The following is an 8,716-nucleotide window of genomic DNA, read 5'->3' as shown; positions in this document are numbered from 1 at the left end:
ATACTGGTTTAAGTCTATTGCCATTTTGATCCTACAAGTTCCACAAAAACATTTCTTGTAGCTGTCAAATACCGTGCATCTTCCTTAGTAAGAGAGAATAAACATACACATACTTTGATCTGCTTCATTGCTTCAAAGTTTGAAATGCACTCAGAGCTCTTAATGGAATTTTGAAAAACAATTCTTGAAAAGAGTAATTATGAAAGTAGTAATTTTCTCACTGATGTTATTTTTCTGTAATTGAGAGTTAGGCAGTAAGAGCATTGTGTTTCTGGTTTTTTTTTTTCCCCTACGGTGTAATCCAGAAAAAAATTTTGATTTATAAGATTTTTCTTTGCCCTGAGGAACTGCAGTCAGGCAGAAGACTAAGAGACTGCAAGAACTGAAGCTTATATATGGAAACAAATATAAACAACCTCCCAAGCACAAAGTACTAAAAAACTCCAATAAAAATCTGCATTTCAAACAGGCTTACACCACGAGTCCTTAAGCATGTGGCTAAGGCCACGTGGTTAGAGGAGGACTGCCTCTTGTAGTCCATATCCATTTGTGTCGACCTTCATTCCCTTCATAATTTTCTAGCATTACAGAAATGGTAATTTTCCAATTACTTACATGGAAAAAGGGTTTAAATGTAGGTTATGCTTCTTTTACTGCCAGGAAAGTGTCTGCTTCCTGGAGACCCCTTTTTGAGAAGTGCTCAAAGTGAGGCCATACTCCAGGACAGCCACAGGGATACAAATATATGGAGCTCTTTGCAGATCATTACTGGGAACTGTGCAATGTTACAAGTTTGGGGGTTTTTAGGTTGCATTGATATTATTTCAGGTACTTATTAATTTTTTTTCCATTTGTAAAAAATTGCATATTAATTAAAAAGCTGTTTAAGGATTATGATCTTTTAGAAAAAAAGTAATAATTTGTTATGAAGTAGCCCAGTGCTGACAAAAGGGGAAAGTGATGAACTTTGTAAAACAATGCGTTCACAGGACAAATGGTTCATCAAAAATATAAGGCACTCATGGCTCTTTCAGAATTTACAAATAACAGCATTTACAAATAAACCAGATCCTCCTGCCATCTTTGAATTGCATATCCTGACATCAGTGTTGGAAGCTGGTTTGGTGGGAGAGACTGCAAGTTCTGCAAGAGTCAAAAGTAATTAAAGAGCATAGATTTTGAATGATTTCCTGTGAAACACCACCTGTGGTAGAGGAATACCTTCCCAAGGGACAAAAAGCCAAAAAATATTGTGCTGGGATTGTGCTGAAGCTCTGCCAAGGCCTTTTCTAGTTCTTCCAAGCTTATCACAGGCTGTATTTGTCTGCTATAAATTAAAGTCAGTATCATGAACTGTAGCCTTAGCACAAGGCCAGCACTGTTTGTAGTGAAAGGCAGGGGTTCTGCCTGCTGGTTTGAACAGCAGCGAGAACTGAAGAAGCTGATGCCTAACAACTGAATTATTTCATCAGCTCCTCCTCTGCCTCAGAAATGTCTCTGAGAAGTGTCAGAACCCATAGAAAGTTTTGACCAATTAGTTAGTCCATGGTTTTGTCACAAAGCTGGATAATCTGTGTCATTTCTAATAGGTATCCAAGCTATCTGTTCTTAAAATTTTCCAGTGCTGAGGTGCCAAAATTTCTCCTTTTCTGTGTTGCAAAAAGAAGTGTTTATATTGGGGAAAAGCTGTTTATGAATGAATTAAACAGGTTGAACTTTGAAATGTGGAACCCATGTCTGGTTTCTCATCCAATGAGCCAAGAAGAAAATGGTGAAGGGGTGAACTGCAAGTTCAAGCTGCCAATACAATACCTCATTTGACATTCCTCCTCTAAGGGGTTTTATCAGTAGGCCAGACCTGTCTGCAGTGCATGTTTTTTCCCTACCTGGTTTTTAATGCTTGTCAGGTGGACTGCCTAGGTTTGGTAAAAACCTTTAGATCACCTTAAATATCCAACAAAACTCAAGATGAGACTGTGTCTTAAAACGCAGATAGAAGCTAAGATGAGACTGAAATTATTCTGACAATCCTAACCAGTCATTATGAATTCTGATGAGGGATTTGTGGAGGATGCAGTTGAGTAAGCTTGAGTGGAAAACTTCTACATCCTGATCTCTGCTACGGCCCCCTCTTGGCCCCAGAGACCACTGCCAGAGTAACCTCCAACCTCTCAGTGCTCTTCTTTTGGGCTTGGTGAGGGGCACCTGGGAGGGGCACAGTATAGGATGGCCAAGCAGGGCCATGGAGATAGAGCTGGGCTGGGACACAGCTTGGTGTCCATCAGCATCACTGGGGCTGGGACACAGCCCAGGCTGGGCTGCTGGGCCAGGGCAGGCTGGGGAGCCCCCAGGTGCTGCTGGTCAGGCTCACTGAGGCACAGAAGTGTCCTCAGAGGCTGGGTGTGGGTCTGGAGGAGTGTGGCAGCAGAATGTATGTGCCCTGCAGGAGCCAGGTGGAAAGGGCAGCACCCAGGAACCCTCTCTTGAGTGACAGCCCCCCAGTTTGGGCTGGGGTCTCTGTAAGTCCTGTACTGGATGGGGAACAAAGTCTTTGTGCTGTGAGAGACTGATGAAAATGCTGCCCCTTCAGCAGGACCAAGGCACAGCTTCAGCAGCCACTGGGCACCCCACAGTGAGAGGATGGCACTGTGCTCTGGGGCAAGCTGGTGCTTGAGTGGGCTTTGATATGACAGAATCACAACAGTCTCCCTGTGCTTGGGCAGCTGATAAATGAAGTGAGCAGGGTCTTACTTGGTGTTCTGCTGGGCGGTGTCCTGGTGAAAGGCGAACGTGAGCTCTGTGAGCTGCCTGCCAGCAGGGAGGTTACTGTCTGTGCATCTGTAAGAATTTGTATAGCAAGGATTGTGCTTGTTGGACCAGGAAAGCACAGATGTGGCCAAATCCTGATCTCAGTTGCACGTGCACAGCTCCCAAGGCAGCAAGGCTTCATTGTGGCTCAGCACTTGGCCTAATGAGGGCTTGCATGATTGCCAATAATGTGCGTGGCACACTGGAGAGTGAGCAAACAACAGCTCCCTGTGTCGCTGTGCTCTGCTCTGCAGCATCTGTTTTGCTTCATCATTTTTTAGAAGAAGACCACAAATATTTTTCACTAGGAAGTTGATAAATAACAGTGCTTACATTTAGAAAAAAATTAAGTGGGGATAAGAGTAAATCTTCCAGTATATAAAATCCTTATGCTATGATTTGAGTATTAATTCACAGATTGTTTCTTATTATGTTTTTCCTAACTCTGTAAATCTTATGGGGTTTTCTCCCTCAGGAAATCACATGGGGTGATGTCTTAGTGTGATTTATTTTTATTTGTATGTCTAAGTTTGCACAGAATTGTCTTTCACAGCAGCATTTTTACATGAAGATTTGTATTCCTTGGAAAATTTGGCAAACTGGGGAGTATTTAATAATTTGTCAATGAAACTTTAAATGAAATTTGTTGCAACTTTGTGGATAGACATGATGAGTGTGATGTGGTAAACCAAGTAGATATTTTAAAGGGACGTGTTCAAAAGATTGCATTACATATTTTTCATTCCTTAACGGCCTTCTGAGGGGAAATGTGTTCTAGCAAATTGCAGATTACATGTATGAACAGAAGCAGGGCTAGCCTAAAATCTAGTTTTACTATTTCTCTAATGCTTTGTTGTCTTTCTTGTCTGTATAATTTTAATTTTAAGGTTGGATATAATGAGGAGGTCAACAACAAAGCAGGGGAAACAGCAAACACGTGAAATGGAAGAGGGAAGTCTGAGCTCTCTGCTATGGAGGGGCTCCCCCTCTGTCAGCCCTGTGCTCTCACTTGGAGAAGCAAAACAGGAAAACCCCACTTCTAGAAGCTGGTGGCATGAGCACAGGAAGGTGTTCACCTCTTCTGGAGAGAGGAATTGGTCTGTAACAATTACATGTTTAACAGATACGTCTGCTTGCTTGGTTGGGATGGGGACTGATATATTTTTTACCTTCCTTTATGGTTCCAAGCTGATGGTGAACTTTGCAGGGGTGTTTGGAGTGAGCTGTTGTGTGTCTCAAGTTTTGAGCCTCTTTTGGGTTTATAGGGTTAGGATTGGACCTTTCCAAGTTTATTGAAATAATGTGATTAGGTGAAAGACAAGATTCAAATAACATTAGAGAATACCAAGACAGAGAACCTTGTTTGGGAAACAAAAGAAAACAAAATAAAAAGGGCTATACCTAAATAAAGAGTATGTGAAACAAACAAAACCAGACCCTGAGATATGTGCTTTTTCTAAATGAGAAAACAATTGTAGTAAATGCACCCTCACATGCATAACCCCTGCCCCCATACCCCCAAACCAAACAGATATGCAAAAATCAACAGAACACACAGAAACACACATTCCCCTGCTACCATTTCACTGACAATTTCTCAGTTGCTGTTCTGCATCAAGCAGCTAAGGCAGTATTGCAATACACTTGCTGCAGGGATATTTTCTGATTTTTGAATAAGAAAAGAATGTGATGATGGGTCTGAATGTGGTCCCTGCAATGAAGAATTGTAGAAGTTCTCCATTCCTTCCTAGCCTTGTTGTTTGAACTTGATAACAAAAAACATTTTACATTTCATAACATCATAGAAGTAATTTTTTAGCTACTACGACAAAGGTGTATCATGATACAAATATTGTTGAAGTGCCTGGGTGTCTTTGTGTACGTAGGCAGACAGTTTGTGGTGATTGGGATGGGCTGAGCCCCATCCCCAGTTGGTTTCTGCTGTGAGCAGCAGGTGAGCAGCATTGAAGGTAACGAGCCATGGAGTGCCCAGGGGCACTGACCAACCACCAAAGGGATCAGAGGGCACACAGGTGCAGGGCATCAACAGGAGGGGATAAAAGGCTGGGCTAAAGAACCAGAAGGGCAGATGCTTGCAGCCTTCTGAAGTGATCTGATGTTACTCTGTATGGGTAGATACCTGAAGCCTTCTGATGAGGTAAGGTGTTACTGTGTATGGGTTGGAGCTTTCTGATGTTGTGTGGTGGCACTCTCTGTGTCACGGCCCTCTTCACTGTGACATGTGCTATAAACTGTGGCCTATGCTGTGATGTGTGTAGATGTGACTTTATTGCAATATTGATTTTTCTTTTTACGGCATACATCTCGCTGACAATAATTCAGGTTGAATTTGTTAAAATTATTTAACAATAATTTATCTCTACTTATCTCCAATAATTCCTTCACTATATTTGATTGTATATTTTCTATTGTTGCACAGCATGATCTAAGTACCGGGTACTGAAGTGTGTATTGCTACCTTAAAAACCTTGATAGGGCAGCAAGAATTAATTACAATTATAAATTAGTGTATAAATCTTCTATCTGACAGTGGGACCTTCAGCAAAATACAGGCACTGGGAGATTAGCTGATGTTAACCAAGGTGTTCACTTTTGGCTAGTCTAAAGTAAATTTGGTGTTTCATTTCCTGAAATAAACAAAAGAAGTTTTTGAATGGTCAGAAAATAACAGTAGTTCTTAAGGGTTAGTTACAGATATTTGTTATGGAATTAGTTGTTGCATGAATTCTGCTTCAGTCAGGGAAAATACTCATAAGTGCCAATAAAAGTTTTTACGCTGCTAGGGTTTCCTCCTGACTTCCTCCTCTCAACTTAAGGTTTTATTCCACCAACTCTGTTATTAAGTGACACTTTACATGGTTTCAATGCAAATTACTTCAAATTCTCTGCTAGTGAGGCAGAATCACATCAGGTTAATAGCCTGATTAGTATGTGCTACAAAGAATGCTGGGTCCTGCACAAACCAAAGAAGATGGCTAGGAAGCTGCTTCACAGCATATAGAAATAGATTGTTGATTTTTTTTAGTGTTTTCTAGATTGGCTTGGCTGTGTTTAAAGCAACCTTTATAAGCAGATGGATCAAATGCTTGGCTCCATCATTTTGCCTTGATCTGTTCTGTATTCATCCTCTCAGATGACGGCACAATACATGTTATATTTTCATATCTGTCTTACAGAAGATAAAATAATTTTTCAGATGCTATTTTTTCTCCATTTCTAAAGTGAGCGGTAGTGTATGATATGTTTTTCAACCTAATGTTGTCTCTTCATTGAAGCCAGTAACTAAATTCCAGCTGATACCAGTGTGAACAGGATTCAGGGTGTGTTTTGTGGTTTTGACAAACTTCTTTTCCACACCAGTACCACTCAGCATATTCCTAAAACTCTTCAATATTGTGCACTTAGGTGATTGCATAGTTTTCTCCTTTTTTTTCATAATCTTAAAAATGCAGTCTCATTTAGCAAACTAGCAATTGTAATCTTGTCCACTGAGCAATACCATTTTAGATGGGAAAGAAACATTTTGGCACTGCCCAACGGAAACCTTCCAAGGCTTGTACAGTCTGCACACAGGAACAGCTGTGACAGGTTTATGGCCAATGTTTACAGACCTGCTTTGCTTCTCTACATCAATGTCAATGCTTGCTATTGCAAGCTGTAATTTGAAAGTTGAAATGTAGAATACCAAGGGATTTAAAGTACACTTAAATGCATGTTTGCAACTTCAAGTCCTGTAATTCCTGAAGATTCATATCTTTACAAGAGTCTGAAATAATAATGAGCCTTTAGACCACTTCTGCCTGTTAGAGAGGCTCTTAGTTTGAAATTGTACCATTTTCAACATAATGAAATTAATAGTGGGTAACACAGCTCTAGGAACCACAGCTGCTTTGACCTGTCTTCCAGTATTTATTGTTCAGTGTGTATTTTAATTTTTACCCTCTGTTAAAAGAATATTTTATGTCCTGTTATTCAGAAGCCCTCTGAAGGAGAAAGAAATACTGGAATGACTGCCAGCAAAATCCTGTCAAATGTGCAGTCAGCAGTTTGCATCTAAAATACTGTCTACATTATGATTCAAAGCTTGTGCAAAAAAATGTTTGTTTGTTTTCAAATTTGTTAGAGACCTCCTGAGAGTTGCTCTGTGCTTTTGGGAAATCAAACATTTCCCAAATTAAAAACATATAGGGAAAGTCTTAGATTCCTTTGTTTTTCCGTGAAAACACATATTTAAAAACAATGTGGGATTAACACAGTGTGTGTTGGAGCAAATTGTTAGTATTGCCCATGTGTTTTTCTCCTTTGTTATAATGAACTTAACCCCTAGAGAGTATTTCATGCATAGCTGTTAGGAGAAAAACATAGGGTGGAAAGCCCAAAATTTAAGTGTAGACATGATAAATTAAATGCAAGGCTTTGCCAAACAAAAACAAGCCCTAGTGTTCTAGTCCATACCTCAGTGCAGCAGTGGTGTGTTGGTGCTGGCTGGCAGTCAGTTATCAGTAAGTGAAATATTGTAGGTATTGCATAGGAGTTGAATTTCAGGGATATCTCTACCCACAATAATTTTTGTTCAGGATGTCATTGCCTCCATGGCTGTATGGGGCCAGGGGAGTAAATTTTATTTTGCAGTAAGTGAAACTGGATTGCACTGCTGTGCTCTGTGCTCACTGATCTCCTGTGCAGGTTTGGATGATCTCGTTGTAGTTCTGGAGCTTTGCAGTGTTGATCAGCTTCTCCTGTGACATAACCAAATCACCAATCAAATGCTGTGCCAGGAGAGATAAAGGCTTATGTTCTCTCGTGGGATAGCCTTGTCAAAATAATTGAACTAACTTGGCAGGAAATTTAGCCTTTAAACAGCTCCAAGATAAGCAGTGAAGTGTAAGGAAAAGTTTATCTTGCATGAAAAGTTTGCAGTTGACTTTTGGGCTGGAACTGAGATTAAAATTGGAATATGCCTTAGCTTTTTTAAATGTAGCATATACTTTCTAGAGTCTTGACAGTATTGTGATTCAGTTCCACATTTAAATCAAATGCATATTTCTGGGTCACAGTACTGAATGTTGACATTTTAGTACTGAACTCTCAAGCACTTAAAACATATTTGATGTACACATTAGTGGTGAATCCCTTGTGAAAAGAATTGTAGGAGCACATCCCTTGGTAGAATGTTATCTAAGCTTAAGCAGTAGATAGTGTATTTTTTCTAATGTTTAAAGTCTTCTTTAATTAACAGGATATTAAATCACAAACATTACTGATTAAAGAAAAAATTATGAGCAACTATAGAATTTCTAGCATGTAAGATGTACAGATAATGTACATTTTCTAGAATCAAGTGTTCACGTCAGATTCTGTACATGGTTCTCTATGTTGCTGAGTTAAAGATAAAAACACAGTTACTTGTAGGGTTAAGGAAAGACAAAACTCAAGAGAAACAGTCTAAACCTACAGTATGAAGAATAAGTTAAACTGACACTTATGTTATTTTGTATTGTTTTAATATTTTCAGTATTTCAAAATACAACCAGTCTGGTGTAGATGGCTCCGTGAAAAAGGCTACTGGTTTTGCAGCTGTGTTAGACAGAAAGCTGTTGAAAATGTTACTTTCTTTTTAAACAGAACAGTCCGTATCTGCTGAGTACTCTCATGTAAAAATGACAGATCACAGTATAGAGAGCCATCATAGATGAGCAGAGAAAATAAAAAAATAACAGAAATATAATTATTCAGAATTTAACATGCAAAAAATGGCACTGTATAGTACAGTCTAGTATACAGAGTAGGCCTTTCTGTTGCTTCTTTCCATTTGTATCTAGGATAATCACATCACAAAAATAAGGTTCAACACTAGCAATGCTCTGGCAGGTGACATTCCATCTCA

The 8,716-nt window shown here is 39.5% G+C and overlaps 1 long non-coding RNA gene across 3 annotated transcripts in view; it reads left to right on the top strand.

Moving 5' to 3' along the window:
* The first annotated feature begins 4,886 nt into the window (after positions 1-4,886).
* LOC135451883 (uncharacterized) overlaps positions 4,887-8,716 on the top strand; it is a 158,918-nt gene continuing 155,088 nt past the window's right edge. Inside the window, exon 1 of one of the 3 annotated variants that reach the window (XR_010441455.1) lies at positions 4,887-4,966. This is a non-coding gene — a long non-coding RNA (uncharacterized LOC135451883). The remainder of the gene's footprint in view (positions 4,967-8,716) is intronic. The other 2 variants (XR_010441454.1, XR_010441457.1) reach the window with 2 other exon arrangements.

The sequence above is a fragment of the Zonotrichia leucophrys genome, chromosome 9, assembly GCF_028769735.1.
Source record: "Zonotrichia leucophrys gambelii isolate GWCS_2022_RI chromosome 9, RI_Zleu_2.0, whole genome shotgun sequence".
Classification (NCBI taxonomy): Eukaryota; Metazoa; Chordata; class Aves; order Passeriformes; family Passerellidae; genus Zonotrichia; species Zonotrichia leucophrys.
Note: the sequence above shows the minus strand (reverse complement) of the source record. Positions and strands in the feature narration are given on the sequence as shown.